Source organism: Cherax quadricarinatus, chromosome 95, assembly GCF_038502225.1.
Source record: "Cherax quadricarinatus isolate ZL_2023a chromosome 95, ASM3850222v1, whole genome shotgun sequence".
Taxonomy (NCBI): domain Eukaryota; kingdom Metazoa; phylum Arthropoda; class Malacostraca; order Decapoda; family Parastacidae; genus Cherax; species Cherax quadricarinatus.
In genome coordinates this window covers 204,534-227,914 of record NC_091386.1, presented here as the reverse complement: position 1 = coordinate 227,914, position 23,381 = coordinate 204,534, and the positions used below count along the sequence as shown (strand labels likewise).

Below are 23,381 nucleotides of genomic sequence, written 5' to 3'. Positions count from 1 at the left end.
CACCTAGCAGTAAGTAGGTACCTGGGTGTTAGTGGACTGGTGTGGGTAGCATCCTGGGGGACAAGAATGAAGGCTCACAATGGAAATAAGACAGGCAGTCCTCGATGAAGCACTGACTTTCTTGGGTTATCCTGGGTAGCTAACCCTGCCTATCACAGGTTATCCTGGGTAACTAACTCTCCCTATCACAGGTTATCCTGGGTAGCTAACTCTCCCTATCACAGGTTATCCTGGGTAGCTAACTCTCCCTATCACAGGTTATCTTATTAACATCATTATACGGCGTAAGTTATCAGTGGCCCTATAAACCACCAACACTTCCTCTTGGATTAAGTTCAACAATGATCTAATTTCTAAATAAACTTTTGAGTTTATAAGCACGTACACCCACTCCTGTACTTGGGAATGAACACGGACGCTGTGATATGCTGCTATAGCTGCTGCTGCTGCTGTTCTTGACAGTGTAGCAGCACAGAAGACAAGCTTCCAGTTACCCAGTGTAAGTTGATTGAGGTTAATTGTACAAGTTTGTGTCAACAGTTGTCTTATATTGTAATATTTACGTAAATTATTTGGCGTAACCACCCAAAAATTCAGTGATTTATTGTATTTCTGTTGGAGAGGACTCCACTGGAGTCCTCAAGGACCCCACTGGAGTCCTGAAGGACCCCACTGGAGTTCTCAAGGACCCCACTGGAGTTCTCAAGGACCCCACTGGAATCCTGAAGGACCCCACTGAAGTCCTGAAGGACCCCACTGGAGTCCTGAAGGACCCCACTGGAGTCCTGAAGGACCCCACTGGAGTTCTCAAGGACCCCACTGGAATCCTGAAGGACCCCACTGAAGTCCTGAAGGACCCCACTGGAGTTCTCAAGGACCCCACTGGAGTCCTGAAGGACCCCACTGGAGTCCTCAAGGACCCCACTGGAGTTCTCAAGGACCCCACTGGAATCCTGAAGTACCCCATTGGAGTCCTGAAGGACCCCACTGGAGTCCTCAAGAACCCCACTGGAGTCCTTACAAAAGAGGATGACAAAGTTGATCCCATGTATCAGAAACCTTCCCTATGAGGATAGACTAAGGACCCTGAATCTGCACTCTCTAGCAAGACCTTGAATTAGGGGGGATATGATTGAGGTGGATAAATGGAAGACAGGAATAAATAAGGGAGATGTAAATAACGTGCTGAAAATATCTGGCCTAGACAGGACTCGCAGCAATGGTTTTAAGTTGGAAAAATTCAGATTCAGGAAGGATATAGGAAAGTACTGGTTTGGTAACAGAGTTGTGGATGAGTGGAACAAACTCCCGAGTACAGTTATAGAGGCCAGAACGTTGTGTAGCTTTAAAAATAGGTTAGATAAATACATGAGTGGGTGTGAGTTGGACCTGACTAGCTTGTGCTACTAGGTCAGTTGCCGTGCTCCTTCCTTAAGTGAATGTGACCTGACCTAACTAGGTTGGGGTATTGGTTTAAGCCGGTAGGAGACTTGGACCTGCCTCCCATGGCCCAGTAGGCCTGCTGCAGTGTTCCTTCTTTCTTATGTTCTTAAGAATCTCAATGTAAATAAGTCACTGACTTTTTTTTATCTTAAGTAATTAATACTATATATAATAATTGTGCTTATGTCTACTTGTACCTAAATGAACTTAATTTCTGGCAGCATAGTACTGTAGACAAGCACCTTTACTCCACCTGATGTAACCATCTGTGGCTACTGGCAGAACACTTACGGTTTGAAATAAGGTATTTCCTGACCCGGGTCTTAGTTATGTGATGACTCGAAACTGGAGCTTTTGGTCATCTGACCGAGGCCTTCCGCTGGCTTACCAGTCAGCCCCTCTAAGAATTATGGTTATGATTATAGCCATTAGATTACATTAAGTTCTGAAATGATCATTTTGTTCTCAGTTTCATCAGAACAACTTGTTTCCCAGTCAGAAAAACTGTGTGCACAAATAATAATAATAATAATAATAATAATAATAATAATAATAATAATAATAATAATAATAATAATAATAAATAATAATAATAAAAATAATAAATAATAAATAATAAATAATAAATAATAAAAAATAATAATAATAAAGTCAGTTCCTGATCAGCCGGGCTGTGGCTCGTACGTTGGTTTGCGTGCAGCCAGCAGCAACAGCCTGGTTGATCAGGCGCTGATCCACCAGGAGGCCTGGTCACAGACCGGGCCGCGGGGGCGTTGACCCCCGAAACTCTCTCCAGGTAAACTCCAGGTAAACAAGTACATGTACAAGATATACAGACCATAGCTGACATCAGTGACATGCTACCATATAGAAAGCCCCCCTTGTTATACAGAGCATTTCGGGCAAATTAGGTCAGTTTTGTCCCAGGATGCGACCCACACCAGTCCACTAACACCCAGGATGCGACCCACACCAGTCCACTAACACCCAGGTACCCATTTTACTGATGGGTGAACATAGACAACCAGTGTAAAGAACCCGGACCGTCGCCGTGTCAAGCGAGAGCTTTAGCCCCTAGACCACGGGGCCACCGTGAAAGCAAGTTGCACATCTCTGGACCCAAGGAAGTTGCAGCCACCAGGAGTTGCTTTCGGAGGTCACCATCTCCCCGGCCTGGTCTCAGACCAGGCTTCCTAGATCGCTCAAGATGTTAGTGCCCACCGCCTGCAGTCCAAAGTATGTAGCACAGGAACTGTTTCGAGGAACTTGTCACGTTCACTCTTGCAGACAGCTAAGTCTTTCGTGGTGATCTTTATACATGAAGGGAGGGTGTTGAAGAGTCGTGGTCCCTTAACATTTATTGAGTTCTCTCTCAGGGTACTCATCGCTCCAATGCTTTTCACTGGAGATATCTTACACCGTCTGCCAAGCTTCTTGTGTTTATAAGTAGTAATTTCGGTTTGCAGGTTTGAGACCAATCCCTCCAGGGGCAGATTGTGATGTATCTCTCGCTTACGTTCTAAGGTGAACAGTTCTAGTGACTTCAGTCGCTCTCGGTAATTTAGGTGCTTGACAGAGTTTATGTGAGCTGGGAAGGTTCTCTGTACATTTTCCAACTCACCAATTTTGCCTCCCATATCACTACAAACTGGCATGGTGCCAGATAAGTGGAAAATGGCAAATGTGATACCTATTTTCAAAGCAGGTGACAGGTCCTTAGCTTCCAACTATAGACCAATAAGCCTAACCTCCATAGTGGGAAAATTTATGGAATCAATAATTGCCGAGGCAGTTCGTAGCCATCTTGAAAAGCATAAATTGATCAACGAATCTCAGCATGGTTTTACAAAGGGGCGTTTCTGCCTTACGAATTTGTTAACTTTTTTCACTAAGGTATTTGAGGAGGTAGATCATGGTAATGAATATGATATTGTGCACATGGACTTCAGTAAGGCTTTTGACAGGGTTCCACATCAGAGACTATTGAGGAAAATTAAGGCGCATGGAATAGGAGGAGAAATTTTTTTCTGGATAGAGGCATGGTTGACAAATAGGCAGCAGAGAGTTTGCATAAATGGGGAGAAATCAGAGTGGGGAAGCGTCACGAGCGGTGTTCCACAGGGGTCAGTGTTGGGCCCCCTGCTGTTCACAATATACATAAACGACATAGATGAGGCCATAAAGAGCGACATCAGCAAGTTTGCCGATGACACCAAAATAGGCCGTCGAATTCATTCTGACGAGGACATTAGAGCACTCCAGGAAGATTTGAGTAGATTGATGCAGTGGTCGGAGAGGTGGCAGATGCAGTTTAATATAGACAAATGCAAAGTTCTAAATGTTGGACAGGACAATAACCATGCCACATATAAACTAAATAATGTAGATCTTAATATTACGGATTGCGAAAAAGATTTAGGAGTTCTGGTTAGCAGTAATCTGAAACCAAGACAACAGTGCATAAGTGTTCGCAATAAAGCTAATAGAATCCTTGGCTTTATATCAAGAAGCATAAATAATAGGAGTCCTCAGGTTGTTCTTCAACTCTATACATCCTTGGTTAGGCCTCATTTAGATTATGCTGCACAGTTTTGGTCACCGTATTACAGAATGGATATAAATGCTCTGGAAAATGTACAAAGGAGGATGACAAAGTTGATCCCATGTATCAGAAACCTTCCCTATGAGGATAGACTAAGGGCCCTGAATCTTCACTCTCTAGAAAGACGTAGAATTAGGGGGGATATGATTGAGGTGTATAAATGGAAGACAGGAATAAATAAAGGGGATGTAAATAGTGTGCTGAAAATATCTAGCCTAGACAGGACTCGCAGCAATGGTTTTAAGTTAGAAAAATTCAGAATCAGGAAGGATATAGGAAAGTACTGGTTTGGTAATAGAGTTGTGGATGAGTGGGACAAACTCCCAAGTACAGTTATAGAGGCCAGAACGTTGTGTAGCTTTAAAAATAGGTTGGATAAATACATGAGTAGATGTGGGTGGGTGTGAGTTGGGCCTGATAGCTTGTGCTACCAGGACGGTTGCCGTGTTCCTCCCTTAAGTCAATGTGACCTGACCTGACTAGGTTGGGTGCATTGGCTTAAGCCGGTAGGAGACTTGGACCTGCCTCGCATGGGCCAGTAGGCCTGCTGCAGTTTTCCTTCGTTCTTATGTTTTTATAAAGGGGGTCGTTAGTACACAACAATATTCCAGCCTAGAGAGAACAAGTGACCTGAACAGTATCATCACTGGGTTGCCAACTCTTCTTTTGAGGGAACCTGCAAAAGAGATGGCAACCCAGTGATGATACTTGTTATCCAGCCTATCATTTTCCTTGCAGTTGCAATAATACAATGTTGTGCTCCATGCATGTGAGACCTGACATTATCACTCCCAGGTCTTTCACATTTGGCTTACGTTTTATTGAGTGGTTTGAGTTAGTCTTGTACTCATATTTTTTTATTTTCTACATTCTTCCGTGACGTAGTAACTTAAATTTGTCCTAAAAACAATGGTTATGATTATAACCTTAATTTTTAAAGGGATGGACCGGTCAGCCAGTGGAAGGCCGCGATCAGATGACCAAAAGCTCCACCATATAAGTAAGACCCGCGTCAGGAAACACTTATCCTGTTTCTTGACTAACCTAACCTAACCTTGTCCTTAATGAACATGATATTGTTGTCCGTGGCCCCCTGGCAAACTGTTTATATCATGTTAGAGACTTTCTTTTCTATGGATGTCACTCTCAGATTCTAGTATCGTCTACGATGGATGATACTGTGCCATGATTTATGTCCCTGTCTTTGTGATGAGGAAGAGAAGCGGGACCAATACTGTTTCTTGCAGTTTTAGTTTAGTTTAATGTTTATTATGCGCCCCATACCCATCCTGTGGGCGGTAGTCACCCCATACCCATCCTGTGGGCGGTAGTCAAAAGATTACAGAGGTACATAATGGGTCCAGGGACTGGACTCCAAAGTTTTGATAGCTGAGCAAGTTACAGAGGTAATGAATTCACAATTTACAAAGGTAATGAACTCACAATTTACAAAGGTAATGAACTCACAATTTACAAAGGTAATGAACTCACAATTTACAAAGGTAATGAACTCCAGGTAGGTCTGGTCACAATCATGACAAGTTACAAAGGTATTTACAGATTACAGAGGTACGTAATGGGTCCAGGGACTGGGCCCCCAAAGTTTTGATAGCTGAACTAGGTACAAAGGTAATGAGCTCACAAGTTACAAAGGTAATAAATTCTGTAGAATGGTTACTTACGTTTATACATGGCTACAATCATGAACAAATTATAGAGTAATGAGCAATTCACACTTCCACACCCGGTCACAACTGTAATGAGTTTCTTGCAGGACAACACTTTTTTTCAGTGTAGCAGCCTGTGATTTCACTGTTTAATATTAATATTAATATTTGTTAGAAAGTTGAATATCTATCTGCCGACCTTCCCGGTTATTCGTTTTGCACGCGTTTTGTGTTATATCTCGTCTGGTTCTTCTGGCTTTGAGTCGTTAGACTCCATTACGTTAGTCTCTCCTCGTAACCTACACCTCTCAGGTGTGCAACAAGCTTCAATACGTACCTCTGCACTGTTTCTCGTTTCTTAGCATATTTTCTGAGGTGTGGGTTCCAAGACGGTGCTATACTGCAAGGTGGGTCTAACATCTCTCAGTGTACATACACACAGATGTATGGGTAACACACAGATGTATTGGTATGGGTAACACAGATGTATGTCTATGGGTAACACACAGATGCCCAGCACATATGTGGTGGGCATCTGTGTGTTACCCATCAGATGGGTGATGGCAGGACGTGTTTACCACCACACAGGTGATGGCACACGACCTGTGTTTACCCTATCACCGAGGCTAACACAAGCAGTAATGCTGCTGGTTCTAACACCCGCAAGCAGCACGGAAATTGAGACGCAAGTACACAGACTTAATAATAATAATAATAATAATAATAATAATAATAATAATAATAATAATAATAATAATAATAATAATAATAATAATAATAATAATCTTTATTTCTAGCAGTACATGGTACAACGTATACAGACCATAGCTGACATCAGTGACATACTGTATAGAAAGTCCCTGGTTAGGTGACAAAGAGGCAGCAGGTGTAATGAGACTAACACCTAGGTACCTATTTACCGATAACTGAACATGAACATCAGATAGGTTAATAGGGACAACTGTAGTGAGGATACGGGTTTCTAAGTCTCTCACCCGACCCGGAAAATCGAACCCTCGTGCTTTTGAGTGTGAGCCAAGGCTCAAGCATTGTGTGTGGAGTGCGTGGTGGAGGAGGTGAACACACACACCTCAAACACGCACACACACACCTCAAACACGCACACATCATCCGTATTGTCAACAGAGATGGTGGTACAAACAATACTGTCTTCTCAGACATTAATATTATTAATATTATTCGTTGTAGTATTGGTATGCCCTTTCCAGACATAATATGCAGAGCAACTAGGTACCTGTAGCTGTTTATCAAACAGTAAATAGGTACCTGGGTCTTAATCTACTGTTGTGGGTGGCATCCTGGAGGCTAGACTTATTATCTTAAATGTGAAATGAACTAAGGTACTTTTCACTCAACAGTAAATAGGTTTTACCTGGAGTTTACCTGGAGAGAGTTTCGGGGGTCAACGCCCCCGCGGCCCGGTCTGTGACCAGGCCTCCTGGTGGATCAGCCCCTGATCAACCAGGCTGTTGCTGCTGGCTGCACGCAAACCAACGTACGAGCCACAGCCCGGCTGATCAGGAACTGACTTTAGGTGCTTGTCCAGTGCCAGCTTGAAGACTGCCAGGGGTCTGTTGGTAATCCCCCTTATGTGTGCTGGGAGGCAGTTGAACAGTCTCGGGCCCCTGACACTTATTGTATGGTCTCTTAACGTGCTAGTGACACCCCTGCTTTTCATTGGGGGGATGGTGCATCGTCTGCCAAGTCTTTTGCTTTCGTAGTGAGTGATTTTCGTGTGCAAGTTCGGTACTAGTCCCTCTAGGATTTTCCAGGTGTATATAATCATGTATCTCTCCCTCCTGCGTTCCAGGGAATACAGGTTTAGGAACCTCAAGCGCTCCCAGTAATTGAGGTGTTTTATCTCCGTTATTCGCGCCGTGAAAGTTCTCTGTACATTTTCTAGGTCGGCAATTTCACCTGCCTTGAAAGGTGCTGTTAGTGTGCAGCAATATTCCAGCCTAGATAGAACAAGTGACCTGAAGAGGTACATTGGGTATATGTTTCTTTACTTCTGTTATCCCCTTTTCAATTAACAGTAAACAGGTACCTGGGGTGTAAGTCTTCTTACACCTGCTATCCCCGTTTCACTTAAAAATAAATAGGTACCTGGGGTGTAAGTCTTCTTACACCTGCTATCCCCGTTTCACTTAAAAATAAATAGGTACCTGGGGTGTAAGTCTCCTTACACCTGCTATCCCCGTTTCACTTAACAGTAAATAGGTACCTAGGGTGTAAGTCTCCTTACACCTGCTATCCCCGTTTCACTTAACAGTAAATAGGTACCTGGGTGTTAACACCTAACTCTGTAAACAGACAGTTGTAAATCTGAAAACAGAATCACCATCCTTTACAAGGTTACATATTTCCCCTCCCACAGAATCACCATCCTTTACAAGGTTACATATTTCCCCTCCCACAGAATCACCATCCTTTACAAGGTTACATATTTCCCCTCCCACAGAATCACCATCCTTTACAAGGTTACATATTTCCCCTCCCACAGAATCACAATCCTTTACAAGGTTACATATTCCCCCTCCCACAGAATCACCATCCTTTACAAGGTTACATATTCCCCCTCCCACAGAATCACCATCCTTTACAAGGTTACATATTCCCCCTCCCACAGAATCACCATCCTTTACAAGGTTACATATTTCCCCTCCCACAGAATCACAATCCTTTACAAGGTTACATATTCCCCCTCCCACAGAATCACCATCCTTTACAAGGTTACATATTCCCCCTCCCACAGAATCACCATCCTTTACAAGGTTACATATTCCCCCTCCCACAGAATCACCATCCTTTACAAGGTTACATATTCCCCCTCCCACAGAATCACCATCCTTTACAAGGTTACATATTTCCCCTCCCACAGAATCACCATCCTTTACAAGGTTACATATTCCCCCTCCCACAGAATCACCATCCTTTACAAGGTTACATATTCCCCCTCCCACAGAATCACCATCCTTTACAAGGTTACATATTCCCCCTCCCACAGAATCACCATCCTTTACAAGGTTACATATTCCCCCTCCCACAGAATCACCATCCTTTACAAGGTTACATATTCCCCCTCCCACAGAATCACCATCCTTTACAAGGTTACATATTCCCCCTCCCACAGAATCACAATCCTTTACAAGGTTACATATTTCCCCTCCCACAGAATCACCATCCTTTACAAGGTTACATATTCCCCCTCCCACAGAATCACCATCCTTTACAAGGTTACATATTCCCCCTCCCACAGAATCACCATCCTTTACAAGGTTACATATTTCCCCTCCCACAGAATCACCATCCTTTACAAGGTTACATATTCCCCCTCCCACAGAATCACCATCCTTTACAAGGTTACATATTTCCCCTCCCACAGAATCACCATCCTTTACAAGGTTACATATTCCCCCTCCCACAGAATCACCATCCTTTACAAGGTTACATATTTCCCCTCCCACAGAATCACCATCCTTTACAAGGTTACATATTCCCCCTCCCACAGAATCACCATCCTTTACAAGGTTACATATTCCCCCTCCCACAGAATCACCATCCTTTACAAGGTTACATATTTCCCCTCCCACAGAATCACCATCCTTTACAAGGTTACATATTTCCCCTCCCACAGAATCACCATCCTTTACAAGGTTACATATTTCCCCTCCCACAGAATCACCATCCTTTACAAGGTTACATATTTCCCCTCCCACAGAATCACCATCCTTTACAAGGTTACATATTCCCCCTCCCACAGAATCACCATCCTTTACAAGGTTACATATTTCCCCTCCCACAGAATCACCATCCTTTACAAGGTTACATATTCCCCCTCCCACAGAATCACCATCCTTTACAAGGTTACATATTCCCCCTCCCACAGAATCACCATCCTTTACAAGGTTACATATTCCCCCTCCCACAGAATCACCATCCTTTACAAGGTTACATATTCCCCCTCCCACAGAATCACCATCCTTTACAAGGTTACATATTCCCCCTCCCACAGAATCACCATCCTTTACAAGGTTACATATTCCCCCTCCCACAGAATCACCATCCTTTACAAGGTTACATATTTCCCCTCCCACAGAAATCAATTATTTTCTGTTGGCCACAAATGAGTCTCAGATTTCAGACGTAACAGTTAATATTGATTTATATATTCCATTGTATATGAACCTCGTGTAGAGCTTTATATGATTTGTTGTAGAGCTTTATATAAACTTGTAGAGCTCTGGTAATTCGTGACTTGATAAAGCTCTACACAGAGTGAAACATAACTTGTTAAAGCTCTACACAGAGTGAAACATAACTTGATAAAGCTTTACACAGAGTGAAACATAACGATAAAGCTCTACACAGAGTGAAACACAACTTGCTAAAGCTCTCCACAGAGTGATTCACAACTTGCTAAAGCTCTCCACAGAGTGATTCACAACTTGCTAAAGCTCTACACAGAGTGAAACATAACATGATAAAGCTCTACACACAGTGAAACATAACTTGATAAAGCTCTACACAGAGTGAAACATAACTTGCTAAAGCTCTACACAGAGTGAAACATAACTTGATAAAGCTCTACACAGAGTGAAACCTAATGATAAAGCTCTACACAGAGTGAAACATAACTTGATAAAGCTCTACACAGAGTGAAACCTAATGATAAAGCTCTACACAGAGTGAAACATAACATGATAAAGCTCTACACAGAGTGAAACATAACTTGTTAAAGCTCTACACAGAGTGAAACATAACATGATAAAGCTCTACACAGAGTGAAACATAACTTGCTAAAGCTCTACACAGAGTGAAACATAACATGATAAAGCTCTACACAGAGTGAAACATAACTTTCTAAAGCTCTACACAGAGTGAAACAACTTGATAAAGCTCTACACAGAGTGAAACATAACTTGATAAAGCTCTACACAGAGTGAAACCTAATATGATAAAGCTCTACACAGAGTGAAACATAACTTGATAAAGCTCTACACAGAGTGAAACCTAACTTGATAAAGCTCTACACAGAGTGAAACATAACTTGATAAAGCTCTACACAGAGTGAAACATAACTTGTTAAAGCTCTACACAGAGTGAAACATAACTTGATAAAGCTCTACACAGAGTGAAACATAACTTGTTAAATCTCTACACAGAGTGAAACATAACTTGATAAAGCTCTACACAGAGTGAAACATAACTTGATAAAGCTCTACACAGAGTGAAACATAACTTGATAAAGATCTACACAGAGTGAAACCTAATATGATAAAGCTCTACACAGAGTGTAACATAACATGATAAAGCTCTACAAAGAGTGAAACATAACTTGCTAAAGCTTTACATAGAGTGAAACATAAAGCTCTACACAGAGTGTAACATAACATGATAAAGCTCTATACAGAGTGAAACATAATTTGATAAAGCTTTACACAGAGTGAAGCATAACATGATAAAGCTCTACACAGAGTGAAACATAACTTGATAAAGCTCTACACAGAGTGAAACATAACTTGTTCAAGCTCTACACAGAGTGAAAAATAACTTGAAAAAGCTCTACACAGAGTGAAACATAACTTGTTAAAGCTCTACACAGAGTGAAACATAACTTGATAAAGCTCTACACAGAGTGAAACATAACATGATAAAGCTCTGCACAGAGTGAAACATAACTTGATAAAGCTCTGCACAGAGTGAAACCTAATGATAAAGCTCTACACAGAGTGAAACATAACTTGATACAGCTCTACACAGAGTGAAACATAACATGATAAAGCTCTACACAGAGTGAAACATAACTTGATAAAGCTCTACACAGAGTGAAACATAACATGATAAAGCTCTACACAGAGTGAAACATAACTTGTTAAAGCTCTACACAGAGTGAAACATAACTTGATAAATCTCTACACAGAGTGAAACATAACTTGTTAAAGCTCTACACAGAGTGAAACAACTTGATAAAGCTCTACTCAGAGTGAAACATAACGTGATGAAGCTCTACACAGAGTGAAACATAACTTGTTAAAGCTCTACACAGAGTGAAACATAACTTGATAAAGCTCTACACAGTGAAATATAACTTGATGAAGCTCTATACAGAGTGAAACATAACTTGTTAAAGCTCTACACAGAGTGAAACATAACTTGATTAAGTCTACGCAGAGTGAAACATAACATGATCAAGCTCTACACAGAGTGAAACATAACTTGTTAAAGCTCTACACAGAGTGAAACATAACTTGATTAAGCTCTACGCAGAGTGAAACATAACATGATAAAGCTCTACACAGAGTGAAACATAACTTGATAAAGCTCTACACAGAGTGAAACATATCTTGATAAAGCTCTACACAGAGTGAAACATAACTTGTTAAAGCTCTACACAGAGTGAAACATAACTTGATAAAGCTCTACACAGAGTGAAACATAACTTGATAAAGCTCTACACAGAGTGAAACATAACATGATGAAGCTCTACACAGAGTGAAACATAACTTGTTAAAGCTCTACACAGAGTGAAACATAACTTGTTAAAGCTCTACACAGAGTGAAACATAACATGATAAAGCTCTACACAGAGTGAAACATAGCTTGTTAAAGCTCTACACCGAGTGAAACATAACTTGTTAAAGCTCTACACAGAGTGAAACATAACTTGATAAAGCTCTACACAGAGTGAAACATAACTTGATAAAGCTCTACACAGAGTGAAACATGACTTGATAAAGCTCTACACAGAGTGAAACATGACTTGATAAAGCTCTACACAGAGTGAAACATAACTTGATAAAGCTCTACACAGAGTGAAACATAACTTGATAAAGCTCTACACAGAGTGAAACATGACTTGATAAAGCTCTACACAGAGTGAAACATAACTTGATAAAGCTCTACACAGAGTGAAACATAACTTGATAAAGCTCTACACAGAGTGAAACATAACTTGATAAAGCTCTACACAGAGTGAAACATGACTTGATGAAGCTCTACACAGAGTGAAACATAACTTGATAAAGCTCTACACAGAGTGAAACATGACTTGATGAAGCTCTACACAGAGTGAAACATAACTTGATAAAGCTCTACACAGAGTGAAACATAACTTGATAAAGCTCTACACAGGGTGAAACATAACTTGATAAAGCTCTACACAGGGTGAAATATAACTTGATAAAGCTCTACACAGAGTGAAACATAACTTGTTAAAGCTCTACACAGAGTGAAACATAACTTGATAAAGCTCTACACAGAGTGAAACATAACTTGTTAAAGCTCTACACAGAGTGAAACATAACATGATAAAGCTCTACACAAAGTGAAACATAACTTGTTAAAGCTCTACACAGAGTGAAACATAACTTGTTAAAGCTCTACACAGAGTGAAACAACTTGTTAAAGCTCTACACAGAGTGAAACATAACTTGTTAAAGCTCTACATAGAGTGAAACATAACTTGTTAAAGCTCTACACAGAGTGAAACATAACTTGATAAAGCTCTACACAGAGTGAAACATAACTTGTTAAAGCTCTACACAGAGTGAAACATAACTTGATAAAGCTCTACACAGAGTGAAACATAACTTGATAAAGCTCTACACAGGGTGAAACATAACTTGATAAAGCTCTACACAGGGTGAAACATAACTTGATAAAGCTCTACACAGGGTGAAACATAACTTGATAAAGCTCTACACAGGTAAGACAATTTGGTTACCAACTCTCATATTAGTCAGCAATACCAGTCATTAATAATAATAATAATAATAATAATAATAATAATAATAATAATAATAATAATAATAATGATAATAATAATAATAATAATAATAATAATATTAATAATAATAATAATAATAATAATAATAATAATAATAATAATAATAATAATAATAATGATAATAATAATAATAATAATAATAATAATAATAATAATAATAATAATAATAATAATAATAATAATAATATATACACTGAAATGCGCGTATATCTCAGTGTATACTACTAGACTCTAGCTCCAGGTACCATGAACTAAACTGTGCATATACCATGAGGGTTTAGCTCCCTAAAACGTAATATATTTTTTAATAAAATATATTTAGGTCAAGACAAAACAATTCACCTCATTAAGGCCACGAGATTTTAACATGTCATCAGAATTGTGGGAATTATGTCTTGTCTAATTATTCTCTCGGCTTGACGCCATCATTATTTTGTTTCTGGGTTTGTGTGAATTTTCTGACTATGTTTCATATTATACTTAACTATGACCATGTAGTATGTTGTGGTTGTCAGGGTGATTGTGGTTGTCAGGGTGGTTGTGGTTGTCAGGGTGATTGTGGTTGTCAAGGTGGTTGTGGGTGTCAGGGTGATTGTGGTTGTCAGGGTGATTGTGGTTGTCAGGGTGATTGTGGTTGTCAGGGTGGTTGTGGTTGTCAGGGTGGTTGTGGTTGTCAGGGTGGTTGTGGTTGTCAGGGTGATTGTGGTTGTCAGGGTGGTTGTGGTTGTCAGGGTGATTGTGGTTGTCAGGATGGTTGTGGTTGTCAGGGTGGTTGTGGGTGTCAGGGTGATTGTGGTTGTCAGGGTGGTTGTGGGTGTCAGGGTGATTGTGGTTGTCAGGGTGATTGTGGTTGTCAGGGTGGTTGTGGTTGTCAGGGTGGTTGTGGTTGTCAGGGTGGTTGTGGTTGTCAGGGTGGTTGTGGTTGTCAGGGTGGTTGTGGTTGTCAGGGTGGTTGTGGTTGTCAGGGTGGTTGTGGTTGTCAGGGTGGTTGTGGTTGTCAGGGTGGTTGTGGTTGTCAGGGTGGTTGTGGTTGTCAGGGTGGTTGTGGTTGTAAGGGTGGTTGTGGTTGTCAGGGTGGTTGTGGTTGTCAGGGTGGTTGTGGTTGTCAGGGTGGTTGTGGTTGTCAGGGTGATTGTGGTTGTCAGGGTGGTTGTGGTTGTCAGGGTGGTTATGGTTGTCAGGGTGGTTGTGGTTGTCAGGGTGGTTGTGGTTGTCAGGGTGGTTGTGGTTGTCAGGGTGGTTGTGGTTGTCAGGGTGGTTGTGGGTGTCAGGGTGGTTGTGGTTGTCAGGGTGGTTGTGGTTGTCAGGGTGGTTGTGGTTGTCAGGGTGGTTATGGTTGTCAGGGTGGTTGTGGTTGTCAGGGTGGTTGTGGTTGTCAGGGTGGTTATGGTTGTCAGGGTGGTTGTGGTTGTCAGGGTGGTTGTGGGTGTCAGGGTGGTTGTGGTTGTCAGGGTGGTTGTGGTTGTCAGGGTGGTTGTGGTTGTCAGGGTGATTGTGGTTGTCAGGGTGGTTATGGTTGTCAGGGTGGTTGTGGTTGTCAGGGTGGTTGTGGGTGTCAGGGTGGTTGTGGTTGTGAGGGGGGTTGTGGTTGTCAGGGTGGTTGTGGTTGTCAGGGTGATTGTGGTTGTCATGGTGGTTGTGGTTGTCAGGGTGGTTGTGGTTGTCAGGGTGGTTGTGGTTGTCAGGGTGGTTGTGGTTGTCAGGGTGGTTGTGGTTGTCACGGTGGTTATGGTTGTCAGGGTGGTTGTGGTTGTCAGGGTGGTTGTGGTTGTCAGGGTGGTTGTGGTTGTCAGGGAGGTTGTGGTTGTCAGGGTGGTTGTGGTTGTCAGGGTGGTTGTGGTTGTCAGGGTGATTGTGGTTGTCAGGGTGATTGTGGTTGTCAGGGTGATTGTGGTTGTCAGGGTGGTTGTGGTTGTCAGGGTGGTTGTGGGTGTCAGGGTGGTTGTGGTTGTCAGGGTGGTTGTGGTTGTCAGGGTGGTTGTCGTTGTCAGGGTGGTTGTGGTTGTCAGGGTGGTTGTGGTTGTCAGGGTGATTGTGGTTGTCAGGGTGGTTGTGGTTGTCAGGGTGGTTGTTGGTGTCAGGGTGGTTGTGGTTGTCAGGGTGATTGTGGTTGTCAGGGTGGTTGTGGTTGTAAGGGTGGTTGTGGTTGTCAGGGTGGTTGTGGTTGTCAGGGTGATTGTGGTTGTCAGGGTGGTTGTGGTTGCCAGGGTGGTTGTGGTTGTCAGGATGGTTGTGATTGTCAGGGTGGTTGTGGTTGTCAGGGTGGTTGTGGTTGTCAGGGTGGTTGTGGTTGTCAGGGTGGTTGTGGGTGTCAGGGTGGTTGTGGTTGTCAGGGTGGTTGTGGTTGTCAGGGTGATTGTGGTTGTCAGGGTGGTTGTGGTTGCCAGGGTGGTTGTGGTTGTCAGGATGGTTGTGGTTGTCAGGGTGGTTGTGGTTGTCGGGGTGGTTGTGGTTGTCAGGGTGGTTGTCGTTGTCAGGGTGGTTGTGGTTGTCAGGGTGGTTGTGGTTGTCAGGGTGGTTGTGGTTGTCAAGGTGATTGTGGTTGTCAGGGTGTTTGTGGTTGTCAGGGTGGTTGTTGGTGTCAGGGTGGTTGTGGTTGTCAGGGTGATTGTGGTTGTCAGGGTGGTTGTGGTTGTCAGGGTGGTTGTGGTTGTCAGGGTGGTTGTGGTTGTCAGGGTGATTGTGGTTGTCAGGGTGGTTGTGGTTGTCAGGGTGGTTGTGGTTGTCAGGATGGTTGTGGTTGTCAGGGTGGTTGTGGTTGTCAGGGTGGTTGTGGTTGTCAGGGTGGTTGTGTGTGTCAGGGTGGTTGTGGGTGTCAGGGTGGTTGTGGTTGACAGCTTGATTGTGGTTGTCAGGGTGGCTGTGGTTGTCAGGGTGGTTGTGGTTGTCAGGGTGATTGTGGTTGTCAGGGTGGTTGTGGGTGTCAGGGTGGTTGTGGTTGTCAGGGTGGTTGTTGTCAGGGTGGTTGTGGTTGTCAGGGTGGTTGTGGTTGTCAGGGAGGTTGTGGGTGTCAGGGTGCTTGTGGTTGTCAGGGTGGTTGTGGGTGTCAGGGTGGTTGTCGTTGTCAGGGTGGTTGTGGTTGTCAGGGTGGATGTGGTTGTCAGGGTGGTTGTGGTTGTCAGGGTGATTGTGGTTGTCAAGGTGGTTGTGGTTGTCAGGGTGGTTGTGGGTGTCAGGGTGGTTGTGGGTGTCAGGGTGGTTGTGGTTGTCAGGGTGATTGTGGTTGTCAGGGTGATTGTGGTTGTCAGGGTGGTTGTGATTGTCAGGGTGGTTGTGGTTGTCAGGGTGATTGTGGTTGTCAGGGTGGTTGTGGTTTTCAGGGTGGTTGTGGTTGTCAGGGGTGGTTGTGGTTGTCAGGGTGATTGTGGTTGTCAGGGTGGTTGTGGTTGTCAGGGTGGTTGTTGTCAGGGTGGTTGTGGTTGTCAGGGTGGTTGTGGTTGTCATGGTGGTTTTGGTTGTCAGGGTGGTTGTGGTTGTCAGGGTGATTGTGGTTGTCAGGGTGATTGTGAGTGTCAGGGTGGTTGTGGTTGTCAGGGTGGTTGTGGTTGTCAGGGTATTTGTGGTTGTCAGGGTGGTTGTTGTCAGGGTGGTTGTGGTTGTCAGGGTGGTTGTGGTTGTCAGGGTGGTTGTGGTTGTCAGGGTGATTGTGGTTGTCAGGGAGATTGTGGGTGTCAGGGTGATTGTGGTTGTCAGGGTGATTGTGGTTGTCAGGGTGGTTGTGGTTGTCAGGGTGGTCGTGGTTGTCAGGGTGGTTGTGGTTGTCAGGGTGGTTGTGGTTGTCAGGGTAGTTGTGGTTGTCAGGGTGGTTGTGGTTGTCAGGGTGGTTGTGGTTGTCAGGGTGGTTGTGGATGTCAGGATGGTTGTGGTTGTCAGGGTGATTGTGGTTGTCAGGGTGATTGTGGTTGTCAGGGCGGTTGTGGTTGTCAGGGTGGTTGTGGTTGTCAGGGTGGTTGTGGTTGTCAGGGTGGTTGTGGTTGTCAGGGTGATTGTGGTTGTCAGGGTGATTGTGGTTGTCAGGGTGATTGTATTTGTCAGGGTGGTTGTGGTTGTCAGGGTGGTTGTGGTTGTCAGGGTGGTTGTGGTTGTCAGGGTGGTTGTGGTTGTCAGGGTGATTGTAGTTGTCAGGGTGGTTGTGGTTGTCAGGGTGGTTGTGGTTGTCAGGGTGGTTGTGGTTGTCAGGGTGATTGTAGTTGTCAGGGTGGTTGTGGTTGTCAGAGTGGTTGTGGTTGTCAGGGTGGTTATGGTAGTCAGGGTGATTGTAGTTGTCAGGATGGTTGTGGTTGTCAGGGTGATTGTAGTTGTCAGGGTGATTGTGGTTGTCAGGGTGATTTTGGGTGTCAGGGTGGTTGTGGTTGTCAGGGTGGTTGTGGTTGTCAGGGTGGTTGTGGGTGTCAGCATGGTTGTGGTTGTCAGGGTGATTGTGGTTGTCAGGGTGGTTGTGGTTGTCAGGGTGATTGTAGTTGTCAGGGTGGTTGTGGTTGTCAGAGTGGTTGTGGTTGTCAGGGTGGTTATGGTAGTCAGGGTAATTGTAGTTGTCAGGATGGTTGTGGTTGCCAGGGTGGTTGTTGTTGTCAGGGTGATTGTATTTGTCAGGGTGGTTGTGGTTGTCAGGGTGGTTGTGGTTGTCAGGGTGGTTGTGGTTGTCAGGGTGGTTGTGGTTGTCAGGGTGGTTGTAGTTGTCAGGGTGGTTGTGGTTGTCAGGGTGTTTGTGGTTGTCAGGGTAGTTGTGGTTGTCAGGGTGGTTGTGGTTGTCAGGGTGGTTGTGGTTGTCAGGGTGGTTGTGGGTGTCAGGGTGGTTGTGGTTGTCAGGGTGGTTGTGGTTGTCGGGGTGGTTGTGGTTGTCGGGGTGGTTGTTGTCCGGGTGGTTGTAGTTGTCAGGGTAGTTGTGGTCGTCAGGGTGGTTGTGGTTGTCAGGGTAGTTGTAGTTGTCAGGGTGGTTGTGGTTGTCAGGGTGGTTGTGGGTGTCAGGGTGGTTGTGGTTGTGAGGGGGGTTGTGGTTGTCAGGGTGGTTGTGGTTGTCAGGGTGGTTGTGGTTGTCAGGGTGGTTGTGATTGTCAGGGTGGTTGTGGTTGTCAGGGTGATTGTGGTTGTCAGGGTGGTTGTGGTTGTCAGGGTGGTTGTGGTTGTCGGGGTGGTTGTGGTTGTCGGGGTGGTTGTTGTCCGGGTGGTTGTAGTTGTCAGGGTAGTTGTGGTCGTCAGGGTGGTTGTGGTTGTCAGGGTAGTTGTAGTTGTCAGGGTGGTTGTGGTTGTCAGGGTGGTTGTGGTTGTCAGGGTGGTTGTGGTTGTCATGGTGGTTGTGGTTGCCAGGGTGGTTGTGGTTGTCAGGGTGGTTGTGGTTGTCATGGTAGTTGTGGTTGTCAGGGTGGTTGTGGTTGTCAGGGTGGTTGTGGTTGTCAGGGTGGTTGTGGTTGTCAGGGTGGTTGTGGTTGTCAGGGTGGTCGTAGTTGTCGGGGTGGTTGTCAGGGTAGTTGTGGTTGTCAGGGTGGTTGTGGTTGTCAGGGTGATTGTGGTTGTCAGGGTGGTTGTGGTTGTCAGGGTGGTTGTGGTTGTCAGGGTGGTTGTGGTTGTCAGGGTAGTTGTGGTTGTCAGGGTAGTTGTGGTTGTCAGGGTAGTTGTGATTGTCAGGGTGGTTGTGGTTTTCAGGGTGGTTGTGGTTGTCAGGGTGATTGTGGTTGTCAGGGTGGTTGTGGTTGTCAGGGTAGTTGTGGTTGTCAGGGTAGTTTTGATTGTCAGGGTGGTTGTGGTTGTCAGGGTGGTTGTGGTTGTCAGGGTGGTTGTGGTTGTCATGGTAGTTGTGGTTGTCAGGGTGGTTGTGGTTGTCAGGGTAGTTGTGGTTGTCAGGGTGGTTGTGGTTGTCAGGGTGGTTGTGGTTGTCAGGGTAGTTGTGGTTGTCAGGGTGGTTGTGGTTGTCAGGGTAGTTGTGGTTGTCAGGGTGGTTGTGGTTGTCAGGATGGTTGTGGTTGTCAGGGTGGTTGTGGTTGTCAGGGTGGTTGTGGTTGTCAGGGTGGTTGTGGTTGTCAGGGTAGTTGTGGTTGTCAGGGTGGTTGTGGTTGTCAGGGTAGTTGTGGTTGTCAGGGTGGTTGTGGTTGTCAGGGTGATTGTGGTTGTCAGGGTGGTTGTGGTTGTCATGGTAGTTGTGGTTGTCAGGGTGGTTGTGGTTGTCAGGATGGTTGTGGTTGTCAGGGTGGTTGTAGTTGTCAGGGTGGTTGTGGTTGTGAGGGTAGTTGTGGTTGTCAGGGTAGTTGTGGTTGTCAGGGTGGTTGTGGTTGTCAGGGTGGTTGTGGTTGTCAGGGTAGTTGTGGTAGTCTAACATCTGTATTATTAGTGTTTGGATTCCAGCTCTGGTAAGCATTATGTCCATCAAAAAAGACAGCTAGACTAGGAGTTATGAGTGCACATCACTCTAGATACTTCCTCTTAACATACTGCTTCGTAGCTGTTTGTGTGCATCAGTTTGGAGATTTACTCTTAATTGTAACATCCATTATACAAACTACATGTCTCACAGCAGTGAGTGCATGTCACTCTAGAGACTTCCGTTTAACAACAGCATCCATGATAAAGATTATCCGTCGTACAGCTATGAGTGCAAATCAAATTCTCCAAGCTTAACACTTGTGACTTAACCTTATGCTCTCTCCTCTGTTTTTCTTCGGCCTATGGTGTTCTCTTAACCAATTTACCCCCATCCCCTCCCTTCCTGCATTTTGGCTACCCCTTGTGGGTCCTTAGCTCTCCTGCGCCTTTTTCTTGTCCTTAAACTGACCTAACTTCTACCTAGTCTTCCCCTCCATTCCTCTACTATTGCTACTACCTTTGTTATTGTCTCCCCTTTCTCTCTTGTGCCACTAAATTATTCTCCCTACTTTCTACTCTCACTATTTATTCTACTACTTCCACTACCTACCTACCACTACTTCCTCTTCCTATATCTTGTTCCCTTCCTTTTTCCAGCTTCTTATCTCTCTCTTATATTGGTTCCCTCACTGTTTTCTGTTAGTGTGACTTTGTAATGGTCACAGTCTGATCGAAACATCGTCGTAAGCTCCTCCTATATGTGGGTTATTTGTGTGTTGTTCCAGTCATGGTATTGTGCCTTTTTGTTCTTCATAAAGACTGCCCGTCTTATAGCTGTGAGTGCACATCACTTTGGAATTTCCTTACTAAATATTCTTGTTTAGGCAACAGGCACACTCTCACGGACCTTCTATATTGCAACGGCCTTGCTGCCCCGAATAACAGTGTATTTGCGACAAGGCCTGGAAGCTGACTAACATGATATGCGTGATTTAAACTGCATAAGTTGCAAGGGTTGGCATGTAAGCCACAATAAATCAACAACCAAACCACGGCCTGCCTACGGCTGTGTACCTGGCTGAAAGAGAATTCATATTCCCAATTCAATTCATTTCAAGTTTATTCTCTATAAGGGTTTACAGGTTTTGGGTATTGTGTGGTTTACATAAAATACTAATTACAGAGGGTGCCACTAGGACACCTAGCATGGCTAGGCATTTCGGGCAGACTAGATTAATTCTTAACATTAAATCCTTACAGATTATGGTATTAAGGCTAAGTGACTACATCATAATTTGTGAGTTTAGCAATGTGAATACTTTTGTTTTGGCACAATACAAAGTGTCTATATTGGAGTATCATAGGCAAACTTATGACTAGTTAGGATTTATTATCTTAAGATTAAGATTAGTATTTCTGGGTTTATAGTCAGTGGGTGAGTGTAATTGTGAACCACCAGGTGGTTCTATTCAACAATCCCAGTAATAATGCTAACCAGGTACTGGAAACGTGTCGCCACACAGTGACTTCATAAGTCCAATACAAAGAAGAATGGTTAAAGAAGGAGTTTGAGGTAATCAGTCTCTCAGCCTGGAGTCGATGGAATCAATCCATCAGTCTTGGACTGATGAAGCCACCGCGGTTCGAAACGTTTCCACAATAAAGATACCCAAGTGTTGCACATGTATGTAATTTATCAACTTGTGGGTTCTCTGAACCATTTACCTACATCCTGATGGACTCACAGTGTATCCCTGATGCGTGAAACTCAGCTGAACTGAGACAATATTGGTGCATCCGTTTTAGCATTGGACAACAGCACTGCTGATGATCACAGGCAAGAATCTAAACTCAACAGATATGGAAACTTAGGCCATTAGAATCATTATGTTCTACTAGGTTAGGTAAGGTTTGTCAGGAAACAGGACAAGTGTTTCCTGATGCGGGTCTTAGTCATATGATGACCCACAGCTGAAACCTGTACTACTAAATCGGAGATCCTTGAAACTCGAGACAAGTATTCAACAAGCATCCTTAAGGAACTACATGCAAGGATCACCAACGGGGCCGATACGTATCTTTTCCAACAACCCAGGGCAGTTACCTAGCTCTTCCATCAACCCAGGGCAGTTACCTAGCTCTTCCATCAACCCAGGGCAGTTACCTAGCTCTTCCATCAACCCAGGGCAGTTACCTAGCTCTTCCATCAACCCAGGGCAGTTACCTAGCTCTTCCATCAACCCAGGGCAGTTACCTAGCTCTTCCATCAACCCAGGGCAGTTACCTAGCTCTTCCATCAACCCAGGGCAGTTACCTAGCTCTTCCATCAACCCAGGGCAGTTACCTAGCTCTTCCATCAACCCAGGGCAGTTACATAGCTCTTCCATCAACTAAGGGCAGTTACCTAGCTCTTCCATCAACCCAGGGCAGTTACATAGCTCTTCCATCAACTAAGGGCAGTTACCTAGCTCTTCCATCAACCCAGGGCAGTTACCTAGCTCTTCCATCAACCCAGGGCAGTTACCTAGCTCCCCCATCAACCCAGGGCAGTTACCTAGTTCCCCCATCAACCCAGGGCAGTTACCTAGCTCTTCCATCAACCCAGGGCAGTTACCTAGCTCCCCCATCAACCCAGGGCAGTTACCTAGTTCCCCCATCAACCCAGGGCAGTTACCTAGCTCTTCCATCAACCCAGGGCAGTTACCTAGCTCTTCCATCAACCCAGGGCAGTTACCTAGCTCTTCCATCAACCCAGGGCAGTTACCTAGCTCCCCCATCAACCCAGGGCAGTTACCTAGTTCCCCCATCAACCCAGGGCAGTTACCTAGCTCTTCCATCAACCCAGGGCAGCTACCTAGCTCCTCCAGTAACCCAGGACAGCTACCTAGCTCCCCCAGCAACCCAGGGCAGCTACCTAGCTCCCCCAGCAACACAGGACAGCTACCTGTCTCCCCCAGCAACCCAGGGCAGCTACCTAGCTCCCCCAGCAACCCAGGGCAGCTACCTAGCTCCCCCAGCAACCCAGGACAACTACCTAGCTCCCCCAGCAACCCAGGGCAGCTACCTAGCTCCCCGAGCAACCCATGGCAGCTACCTAGCTCCCCCAGCAACCCAGGGGAGCTAACTAACTCCCCCAGCAACCCAGGGCAGCTACCTGTCTCCCCCAGCAACCCAGGACAGCTACCTGTCTCCCCAGCAACCCAGGACAGCTACCTAGCTCCCCCAGCAACCCAGGGCAGCCTATCTCCCCCAGCAACCCAAGGCAGCTACCTGTCTCCCCCAGCAACCCAAGGCAGCTACCTGTTTCCCCCAGCAACCCAGGACAGCTACCTGTCTCCCCCAGCAACCCAAGACAGCTACCTGTCTCCCCAGCAACCTAGGACAGCTACCTGTGTCCCCCAGCAACCCAGGGCAGCTACCTGTCTCCCCCAGCAACCCAGGGCAGCTACCTAGCTCCCCCAGCAACCCAGGACAACTACCTGTCTCCTCCAGCAACCCAGGACAGCTACCTAGCTCCCCCAGCAACCCAGGACAGCTACCTAGCTCCCCCAGCAACCCAGGA

The 23,381-nt window shown here is 44.8% G+C and overlaps 1 protein-coding gene across 3 annotated transcripts in view; it reads left to right on the top strand.

Moving 5' to 3' along the window:
* Positions 1–307: 307 nt before the first annotated feature.
* The window catches only part of LOC128703956 (glycine receptor subunit alpha-4), a 70,578-nt gene continuing 47,504 nt past the window's right edge, over positions 308–23,381 (top strand). For 2 of the 3 annotated variants that reach the window (XM_053798843.2, XM_070104813.1), the window contains exon 1: positions 308–499. The gene's annotated coding sequence lies outside the window, so the exon portion shown is untranslated. Of the gene's footprint in view, positions 500–1,671; positions 1,748–23,381 lie in introns of those variants that run through there. The other variant, XM_070104814.1, reaches the window with a different exon arrangement.